Source organism: Protopterus annectens, chromosome 5.part1 (assembly GCF_019279795.1).
Source record: "Protopterus annectens isolate FY-2018-M chromosome 5.part1, PAN1.0, whole genome shotgun sequence".
Lineage (NCBI taxonomy): Eukaryota > Metazoa > Chordata > Ceratodontiformes > Protopteridae > Protopterus > Protopterus annectens.
In genome coordinates, this window is record NC_056736.1 from 399,582,545 (window position 1) to 399,594,366 (window position 11,822).

Consider the following 11,822-nt stretch of genomic DNA (forward strand, 5'->3'; position numbering starts at 1 on the left):
TTCCATTCTAAGTGAATGGAACTGTGATCATACAGCGGAAACTAGCACAAGATTAATCTTATTGACTGTGCACTCACAAAGCATTATGGGTAAAAAGTAGCTTTCCATGAAAATAAGATCATGTCAGGATACCTTCATGAGGGCATTCAGGGTTAGACAAAAATAAACTGAAAAATAACTACTTATTTACCTCTCAGCTGTTGTGATTTAAGCATAGCTCTATGGTTTTGTTCCTCAGATTATTCCTCACTCTTAGATTTACTGGGTTCCTCATAAAGTCATACCTTTTATAGGCATCTACCTTATTAATTACATAAAATGAGCTTATACAAAGATTTCCTACCCTTAACTCTACAGAAGTTAAAACAAAAGTGGTTATTCCTGTACTGAAACACCACACTGAAGTGCTCTGACTGTATTGCTTTAATAGTCTAGTATATGAAGACTTTCTGTTGGAAAAAACACGAAAGTGCTCCTCTTTATAACTCTCTGCTATGATTTTTACAAGTCCATGGTATGATTTTAATGCTCCGAGGTTGAAAGACATGACTACTTACTGTGCTGCAGGCAGGTTTGGCATATAATTTCAGGACAAAATAATAAAAATATATGTGTGTGTGCTTGTTTGTTTTGTTTTCTTCCTGTAGGGGGTCCTTTAAGCCTCAGCATGATGCAGTGACAGTTAATGCCTCTGTTCCAGATATACAGGACTAGTGCCTGGAGCCAGAAAACAGACATGGGGACAAAAAAAAACAACTTTCCGAAAGAGTTTGGTCAAAGCTCTCAGAAATTCCAAGAATTCTTGCACATGATGTAAGTGTTGCTTAAACAAAGGAAGTGTTTCTACAAGGTGTTCGGAAAACATCACGAGATAACACTGAAAGCTTAACTTAAAAGGCAAATAACATTTAAAATATTCGAAGTAATGCATTTTATTTTTTTTTTTGGGGGGGGGGTGCAGTTGTACCTCGTGTAGAGCTTATGTGAATTTTCCATTTCTAGATATCCGTATATGTTATCAAGCAAAATCCCCAAAACGATCCTAAGGGTGAAAAAACTCTTTCCCGTTTTAAATCATTTCAAGAATTAGAAAAAGATAGTACCCATTCATACTTCATACTTGTTTCTGTATCATGAATACCACTAGTTATTACTAGATGCTGCTTATAACTTTATTGTAGACATATCCATTATGAGACAGAGAATGTAAGTTGCACATGGAAATTATTTAGTTACCTGACTAGATGCACACTGTGCAGAGACACAGTACAGGTGGGCTCCTATGCATTCTGTAAACACGCCATCAATTTAACCGTGGTCCCCAAGTGAAGAGGATGCTGAGGCAGTAGAGGCGTGGCCAGACGAAACTGTTGGGCGTGACTGTTTCTGACAGTTTGGTGGGGGTGTGGTCAATGGGGGGGTTGCGCATGTCGTCCACTGTCAACAGATCTGTGCCAGTATACTGCTTCACCAATTTTTTTTTTTAAGATTTAGTTATCCCACCCTCCCCTCTTAATAAGTTCCGCTTGTCACCCCTCAAGATTCCCCTGACCGTCGCATCCTTTAATACTGCCTTGAATGTTTAGTAACAGAAAGGGTTAAGCAACAAACACAAGGTTAAACAAATTTCAAGCTTGTGGGAAGCTGAAGGCTAGAGATGGGCCGACGGTGACTACGGGGGAAGCTGCTGCCGGTTGGTGATGGCGCAGCTTCTGCTGGGAGAAAGTCTGGAGTAGTCGGGGCCCCAGTCTGAGAACAAGGAACGCTGCCTGTCACTGAACCTGGGGGTTTCACATCACTGGTGAATACTTGGAATTAGATTACTGACTGAACTGCAATCCAAAAAAGGAGACTGCCTGAAGCCGAACCCGCTGTCAATGAGGACGCTGTGTGCTGTGGCTATTCACGTATCTGGGGTGTAATGAGGAAGGAAAAGAGCAGTCACTGGAGGTACTGCTGTCAAGGTACGAGTGCAGTTGTTTGGGGCTTTCATTGTTCCCACCCGCTGCTCCAGTCAAAAACGGGAATGTGTGGGAAGGCGAGATTAGTATGTAGCGTCGTTAGTCTGTTTTGATATTTTTTGGCTTGTCAGTTTATTGTTGACCTGTTATCTGTCGAGGTCCTTAGCAGATGTAGGGGGTGCATTGCTATAAAACAAACAGTTGTTATCAAAGTATTAACCATGACAGTTGGGTGTGGATTTAAAAAAAAAACCTTCTCGGGGGTGCCCTACATTTTGTGAGAAAATCAACTGTTCCCAGTCGAGGCTCAGGCTGAATATATTCAATGTACCTATCATTTCCACGGTATTTCATGCAGAATGATGTGACCAGAGGGCTGTGCCAGCCTCAGGGATTTCGCAGGATGAAAAGAGGTTTGCAGTCATTTTGATTTGGGTGAAATGGTACTTCTGCGTGGCGTGGAAAAGTCACCTGCGGGCGGTGCTGCACTTGATTTTTAACAGCAAACGCGTCATCTAGTGCTGCAGCCTGCAGGTATACCTCCATCATTGTATTGGTTTTATTTTGTCCCTCTAAAACGGCAAGGAAAATAAAATATCAAATTTTTAAATCACTAAATAAATAAATTGTGCTGCGTACAGATACTGCAATTTACATTGCATTTGTTTGACATGGTATCTCTCTGTCTGTTTAAACTGACCTTTTACCTTCTAGGAGCTCGTGGGTTTGCCATCTGTCAAAATCCCTTGTATTAAAAAGGCCAGGGCAGCTTTAAATTTCATCTGAGATTTTCCGAATGCAGCCCCTTTTAAATCTGATAATATTTTTAATTATTACATGATTGTTTTAAAATTATGCCTTGCATTACTGGGGTCCTAAGCGTATCATAAGCACAGTTTGTGTATGTTCTATGAGATATGCATGCTGTTTGTATGTAATGAAAATGTAGATATCTTCTCACCGTTTCACATTTATTAAACTGAATTCCCCCCTCCCCAAAAAAATAATGAAGTATAAAAAGATGTTACAGTTTTCCAAGGCTATTAGTTGTTATACTGGCTTTTGATTGCTTCATTTCAAAGCAAGACACATATGTATGTCTTTCTTGTGATTATATTTTTGTTCTGTAAAAAGGTGAATATTGCTATTTTATCCTTTATTTTAGAGTATCTCTGTGTTAAAACCATGTGAAATGGAGCCTTGGTTCACACCCCATTAGTTTGTTTTTGGAGTTGTGCATGTTGCCAAACAGCTGCTGCATTGTTTTGCACAAGTTCCCTGAGAAGGATCTAGATATACATTTAGATATACATTGAAATATATCTGCTGCATAAAAAATTCAGGATGGGGTTTTTAGACATTGGGGTGGATCTCTTAATTATTAAATCTATTAATGACAGTTAACCTTGTAGGATAAATTAAGCATATTTTATTTCTTAAATACGTAAGTTATGTCCTGTCATTTTCAGTGGATTTTAGTGCATTTCCAGATAATGTGAATTGTGTTTAGATTTTTAGCAGTATAAAATGTTTTACTATCTTACTCATAGAAAGTATTCTAATATTTGCATATGGAAACAAACTCGATAGCTTATAAAAAAAAAAAAGTTGTGTATTATGCAGCTTTCAAAAGTCTTCATTTGGAGAACGTTTTTAATTTGTTTTAGGAGTGCTACCTTCCTAAAAGAATCACATTCACCAAAAAGTGACTATTTTAATATTCCTAAGGGCTGTTCTAAAGGAAATGAATATATTTTTTCCTGCAAAACTGTACAAGATTATTCATGTGTGGCTTACATATTTTATAGTGTGGACAGAAGGTTGGCTCCATGGTATGAATGGGACTAAATGGTATCTAATCTCTCATCTCTTTTATTCTTCTCAGCTAGATGCTTGCACTTATTCCAAAGTAACTTAAAAACAAAAATGTGTAGGGGTGATTCATATTAATTTAGCCTGCATGTCTAACATTTCCTGTATTTTTCTAGTCATTGACCAGCTGAGGACATAATGTAGTAAATTCTGTTCTCCTCTTGAATACTTAAGCAAAAAAAGATAGCTTTGCCCTTGTGGTGTTTTGACCCATTTGTAATAAAATGTAATGCTGTTGTGGAAGAGCTGATGGGTTCTAAGCAAGTAAGAAAAGACTGACTTTCTCAGTGCTAGCCACATTCCCTGACTGAAGAATGAACACTGAAGGGGGTGCATGAATATTGGAGATTTGCAACTTGATGAAACAACTGCAGAGATAAAAAATGCACAGAAAAGTAAATAGAATTTGGAAGTCTCACTTTGCATCACTCTGCTTTCCTAATCTATATATAAAGTATCGTAACACAGACAGACAGCTAAGTCCTGTTGCTCATGGTTGGTGGAACTGAAGTGTTAACGTTTGTAGGCAAAAATGCAGTCATTTTCATGATTTCAGCGTATAAGGCATGAAAAGTCATTCTAAGTAATGTGAACTCCATTTTTGATTTTTAACCTGTTCAGAATGTTGCATATTGAAAGTGATGTGTGCTTCCAAGTTCCATGTATGTACTGGTAAAGTAGGCACCCTAGGCTAGTGTATCAGTGCTTCTGGATACAGGCATTTACCAGGAATACTGGAGTTAATCACATCCATTGATGTTAAGGCTCCTGGGTAACAGCAGCATGTGAACAGAAGTTTTAACAAGTGTTCACTGGGTTTTAATGCATAAACCAAGATCTGTAAAAGCATAATGATTTTGTAGCTGTCACCATAGCTATGGATTGACAAACCAATGGTTTTATGTTTGAGCAAAAGCAGAGATAATCCATGGGTCAGGATCATGTGAGCAGAAACTACTGTGAAACCTAGGTTAATGCACATGTATGTGTGCTTCCAGCATTGCACTTAAGTATAATCTGAACAATATGGTTGATTTTATGTAGCTTAACATAAGTTTCGGCTTGCCTTTACATTGCTTATTGACAGAAGAAGGTGTGATTGTGTGTGTGTTGATCAAATCAGTAACGGCTCACCTAGGCAGTCGCCAGAGATAAATGTTAATCTTGCATTGTGGGAGGCTGACAGGGATTCAGCATCACAGAGAGTTCTGTTTTCCCATGAAAGGCTTTTTACTCCTGAGCAGTACTGTCACTGATGGTTACCTCTGCCAGTATTTTTGTGTGTGTCTGGCTATTTTCCCATCTCAAACACACACACATTGACCTGATACCCCATTATAAGAAAATGTAGAGGAAACATTTTGTATAAAATGTATGGTAGTGTGTGCATAAAAACCTTCTTTCATCAAGAGCAAACCTTTAGGTGTGCCATAGGTGGCACTGTATTGCTTCCTTTGTATTATTGACTACATGGCCCCTTCCTCCCCACAGGCCATCCAGTAAGATGGCATGACTTTTATGACTGTTGAGGAGTGAGAACATAACTCACTTATTCAGATAGTTCATGCTAATATAGTGTACCCTGAGCTTTCATATCAGACTGCTTTGGTTCTCTTTATATTTTGTGTATTGAATTCCATTCTAAGCTTATGTTTATCTGTTAGTTAAATGAAAAAAAGGCTGACACTATAAAAAAAAGTGAAGTTTCTCCACTGCACTTAGTCTAATTTCCTGAAAATTTTTTCCTACATCTCTTTTTATTTATTTATTTTTTGTTTTGTTTTTCATTTGTGAACCATGTACGTGGGTTGTTGAAAGACCCTTTTAGCAATGACCCAGTCCAAAGGCAGCACACTGAGGTCTCCATTTAAACACATCCTGATATGTTCACTGTAAATAAAATTAGTGAGGCTTAATAAAATAAAGTAAAATATAGCTTTTATAGCATAACCAGTTTAAATAATAGTACAGTGGCAGAAATTAAAAGGTTGTTTAATGGATTAAATCTCCTGTACAGACCAAAGAAAGCTAGACTATCATTTATTTATGAATGAGATAATGTTAAACTATATCTTTGTAACATTCGCATGTTAAGATGTTAAATGTTGTTGAACCAAGGGTATTAAATGAATTTTTTTCACATTTATGAGAACAGTGTCAGATGTAGACTGCTGACAGTATTTTCCTGGAAGCTCGTTTTTGTAATAGCCAGATAGAATGGTGGCCTTTTAAGTGTTGGTGAACAAATGTGTTGAGACCTGAGGCAGTAGTTGCCTGACTTGCTTTTAACCGTCGCATGAGGGGTCTAAGTAGTAAGAAAGGAGTAGCTTGCCCAGTAAAATGGTTCTGCTTTAGATAATTTTTTCATTTCGTACCCCCTTTTTACTTCCAGTTTTCTGCCCCACCCAATAAGCCTGCTCTACTCCAGCATTGTGGGCCAAACAACGGGAAGGCTGCCATCATATGCAAGGTCTGGGGTATTTTTTTTTTAGTGCCCTATAGGCCCTTTCGTACATCCCAAGCTACAATTGGCAAGGCTTGGGACAATACTGTGTGCTCAACCCTCCAGCTCCTAAGGGAATGCACTAAGATGTCTGTCAAGCCACCCCACCCCCAGTCTGACATCTAGTCTGTCTGAGTTCCTGCCTTTCCTAGAACTATACTAGACAGATGTCGGTACGTATCATCCCTCCCAAGATAGGAACACCCTATCCTCCCTGCCAACTCTGTCAAACCCCCCAAGCTGCTAATCGAGCCCAGATTCCCTGGAACATACTTAGGGTTTTATCCCTCTGTCACTGGAGTGGCTCTGCTTTAGATAGTTAAGCCAGCAACACTCCCTAGTGCCTGACAAGGAAGTGAAGCAACAAACTCGATTTAAAATAGTTTAGAGCAGTTTCTTGTTATAAGGCATATACAATATAATGAGGGAAAGTGGGCATAATTTTTGTATGAGAATATTTTTGTCTGTAGACTGATGAGTCTTGTTACCTTTTATGTCAGTTTGACTTGTGTATTCTGCATGGTTGTTGAGGCTGAGATTGACGCAGCCAAACCCTGTAAGGATTCTTGGTGGCTGTCATAAACTAACTCTAATAATGAAAACAGTAGCATTTTGGAAACTTTAACACCAAACAACATTATTTTTGAATTTTTTTCAATTACGTTTTTGTCAAACTAATACTGTGTATTGAGCCATTCTGACAAGTGGTTGCTTCTTCTACTTAATACAAGTATAATCCTTTGCTTCTAGTTTTACAAAAAGCTTTCGTTGTGGAACAGTATCCTAGTAGAGTTCTAATGCTAGTCCTTTCTTACAGCTATTCTAACTTGTCTCTTTTAATGTCGACATACTTCTCTATGTAATGGTATGCTATCCCTGCAGGATAAGCCTTTTGTGTCATTATGGCTTCATCTTATCCGTAAAGCTTTGCTAAGCATAATTCCATTTTTCCATATGTGTTTTGACATTGTAAACTGCTTTGTGAGCTAATGTTGTAGCATATTCTTGCATCTGTAAGTGTGTGTCTCTCTCTCTCTCTCTCTATATATATATATATATATATATATATATATATATATATATATACACACACACACACACACACATATATATATATATATATATATATATATATATATATATTTTTTTTTTTTTAAGTTAATCTTTTATCTGTAAATATCCTTTGTTCATTTCTTATGTAGGGCTTTTAGATAATGGCTTTTTAAAGCATGGGGGTTAGACTGGGGGCAAATTACGATTTCCCATCCAATGGTCAAGGTTTTGCTTGAAAAGGGTCAGGGACGGAGGCTGCTTTACATGGATGTGGAACCTGTTCCACAATGCGGGGATCCCCTGAGACACACACCTTTACAGCAAGTTCTGTTTATGTCAGTCAAAGTTCAGGTCCTAGGATCTTGTGTTTCTGGTGCTGTTTGTTTTGCAAATGTGCAAGACGTCCATCAGAGCTGGGATTGAGTATGCCAGGCAAAGATCACCTCTCGGAATCTGTAGAAGACTGAGTAAAAAGACAAGGTCTTAAGGCAATCTGTGTAGGAGAAGGTATTCATACCCTGGATTCTCCTGGTGAGAAACCTTTGAGGGTGTTCCAACTGTTGCGGGTGCCTGGTTAGGTACACGCTAGAGAAGACATTGTATTTGATGATGGGTCTGAAAAGGGCTGAGTAGAGTGGTACTCTAACTTCCTTGGACCTAGATGCCGTACCCTTGCTTATGAGTTGGGTGAAATAAGGATTTGGGAATTTTGTTGAAGAAAATTATTCTTACTACTAGGTCAACTCTTAAGGGTGTTTTATCAGTGGCATAAATGTAAATTCAGGTGTGTTAATCAACCGTGCTCCTTTAACAGTACATATACTAATAACAAAGATTACAAATAACTGGAACATACTTAAAAACTAAAACATAACCCACCCACCCACCCCACCCCACCCCCAAAAAAAACCCTGTCAAGGAACAAAAACATTACCCATTGCCACAAAAAAAAAAAAACTGTCAAGAAATAATATTTGTACTGCATTCCAAGAGATACTGATTGCTTGTCAAAAAAAACTCTAGAAATGGGAGCCATCCGTCTACGTATGCCATTCTTAGTTAGCTACTTCTTTCCAACTCTTTGAACCACAAAATCCCTTTCTGTTAATGTTTTTCTGTTTTGCTTTTTCAATGCTTTTTCCTCTGCATCCACCACATCTGTAAGTATATACTTCACATTTTCTACCCTGATAGATCTCTAGGACTTCCATTTTTTTTTATTACCTTTTTGGCTCCGGGAATAGTAATGTATATTAATGGCCAAGTGTAATTAGGAAGGGTGTGTAATTAGGAAGGGTGTCTGTTTTTATTGTTCCTATGAAGTATAGTTCAAGTCATAATTGAATATCTTTCCCAGAAACAGATTCTGTCAGCCTCTGAGTCTGTGTCCTACACTCCTGTAGCTGGGATCTTGCTTCAGTCAACCCTCTCACCTGCCTCGCCTCTCCAACATTTATCATCTGCACTTGGGATGGGGTGATATTTTGTGGACAAAGTATCCATGGAGGCACCTCCAGGCAAAATTTAACACCTTTATCATCACTTAAGACAAAGGCAAACATACATTACTATAAACTTCCAAAAATCCAATGAGACTCAGAAATGGCTAGGCAATCTATTGTGTAGAATAAAATTATTTTTCACAGAGCATGAGCGTTTTCGCTGGAACACTTCATCAGATGTATCATTCAGTTAAAAATAATTGCATTTAAATATAAAAACCTGTCATCAATTATCCAATCAGTAAGTAGCCCACATTTAAAGAAACATAATGCTAATACTATCTTTCTATAATAAGTCATAAAACAACTGCATGAACACATAGACACAAAGTATTATACTCATGACTACAAATGTAGAACTATTTAAATAAAATTTAAAAACTCTAATATATTAGAAAAGTTTTATAGTAGTTTTTTTATCTAAACAGTGATCTTGCTTTTAACATAGGCTTTAAGGGGACCTTGTCACTTAACCCATGACCAAAGTCTTCCCTCAGTCGAGCAGAGCTTCTAGGCTCAATGTTAAGGCAATGACTTTTTAGATCACACTGTTAATCTAAGAAAAGCATTTGTAGATAGAGGGTATAAGAGTCAAGAAGTGGAAAATGCTGTAGAAATTGTCAGAAAAAAGAGAAATGATATAGCTAAACCTTATTTTTCTAGTGATAGAATAGTAAATACAGCAAAGAAAAACGAGACGCAGAGAGGAAAATTGAGTTCCCATTTATTTTTCTAATAATTCACGCATGTACACTGAGGTCATCAATAAAGATTGGTATATTATTGACAGCAGGTGATGAAATAAAAGGAATTGTAGATAGTAAACCAAAATTCGTATTTAAAAATATGAAATCAGTCTTCTTCTTCTTTCGGCTTTTAGGGGTCACAACAATAGCATGTGGTAAATGTCATGCTTGTAAATATATCGATAGCTCTAATAGGTTTGTACATCCTGATCAGAATAAAAATATTTATTTTTAAAGTGCCTGCTACTTGTGATTCAGTGCATATAGTCTTATCTGGCTAGTTGTCAGAAATGTCAGAAGTTTTATGTGGACAAAACAGACAGGGCGTTTCGGGATAGAATAAAAGAGTATATTTATCACATAGGTAAAGGTAGTGGTTCTAATGCACTGGCTAAACATGTCAGTGAAACGGATACTAAACATATTTTTAAATTTAGAGCAATAGGAAGGGTATAGGGAAACATTAGAGGTGGTGACATTTAGAAATAGTACTGAGCAATTAGAAGTGAAATGGATAGTTTGAGGGGAGACTTTGATCATGGATTAAATGACAAGGCCCCCTTAAGCCTATGTTAAAAGCAAGACCACTGTTTAGATAAAAAAGTTTTGGTACTTTATTATCGCAACTAGATTTCGTACCTCGCATAATTATAAAACTGGTCGTGAAATGATTTAAGTAAAAAGATGTCTGTAAACTCCTAATCAATATTGTATGACACTGGGGAAAAAGGAATAATAAACGCTAGCAAGACTTTGTGAACCAACTGCAAGTGATTAACATTTTTATCAAATGCGTTTAAGCTGGTTCGACGTTCTATGTTTTAATAAAGTACATGCTTATTGCATCCATTACTTTTGAGGTAACACTTTTTTCTTCCAATAGTTTCTTGTCTGTATTACTTTGGTATGCCAGGAGGCTGTCTTCTTGAAAGTCAGGCTCCTTCCTTCTTCATGTTTTTTCTTGTTCTTACTCCACTTAAAAGGCCTGTACTACTTCCCTACCAGTTGCTGTGATGGACGTTGAACACAAATATCTCTTTGATGTATTTCTCAAAGGCGGACTGTTCTCGACGGTTGCTGAACAGTGGCACAATCCCGCCACAGACATCATCCACTACGGGAAATCATGTCTAAAGCTGCTGATACTACTGCTCAGATAAATTTCTAGGAGCAGACAAGCAGTCAAGGTTTGATTTTAATATTTGCAGAGTGAGTCACTTGCAACCTGGTTGTGAAAATATGCTGTAACTGAGTGTTTTCATCCCCAGAAAAACGGAGACAGCTTACTTATTTTTTCCTGAAGTATAGACATATAAAAGTATTCTGCAGAGAAGCTGTGTTGATTTCAGTCTTCTTAAATGTGTTCTTGCAGTTGTTTTATGACATTATAGAAAGATGACATTAGCATTTTGTTTCTTTAAATGTGGGCTACTTACTGATTGGATAATTGATAACAGCTTTTTATATTTAAATGCAAAATTTTTAACTGAATGATACATCTGATGAAGCAGTGTTCCTCTGAAAGCGCTCATGTTCTGTGAAAAATAAATGGAATTTTATTCTACACACTGGATTGCCTAGCCATTTCTGAGTCTCTCTGGATTTTTGGAAGTTAGTTCTTGTGTCTGCTGTTTTCGACGTGGAATCTTGTTACTGTTGGTAATTTTTCTTCATATTGTTATACATTAATATAAAAGAAGACCAACCATATTAACTTGTTTCCGTTTAGATATATTATATGTCAGGTATGTTCATTTTTATAATTGTCATTAGTTCAATGTTGCATAAATTACTCAGTTCCTGCCTTCCCTTAAATTTTACTCCTCCTCCTCAACATTATTCTGTAAATATTGTTCCCACGGTCTCCATTTATTTATATGCAATTTGCTCCTTCCCTTTTCTAAAGATCCCACCTCCAGTTACTTTCTCTGTTACAGTATTCATTCAGTACTTCAAAATACAGTTGGTCTGTGTCGCAGCTGAAAAGAATAATTTCCTTAACACCCATTTGCTCACCCAATATTTCTGACAAAGTACTCTATAGGGAATTTTAAAATAAGTGAACTAGTATAGTCCCAAAACATATGTTCCCTGTTACCTCTTTCTTCCCCATCACACCTCTAGGATTTGTCATCTGCATGAAGAAACATTCTTTGAAGTTTGTTTGGAGTATAAAACAATGTAT

General features: G+C 37.2%; 1 protein-coding gene across 2 annotated transcripts in view; it reads left to right on the forward strand.

Moving 5' to 3' along the window:
• Positions 1-1,420: 1,420 nt before the first annotated feature.
• RAI2 (retinoic acid induced 2) overlaps positions 1,421-11,822 on the forward strand; it is a 598,166-nt gene continuing 587,764 nt past the window's right edge. The window contains exon 1 of one of the 2 annotated variants that reach the window (XM_044073058.1): positions 1,421-1,964. The gene's annotated coding sequence lies outside the window, so the exon portion shown is untranslated. Of the gene's footprint in view, positions 1,965-2,008; positions 2,496-11,822 lie in introns of those variants that run through there. The other variant, XM_044073059.1, reaches the window with a different exon arrangement.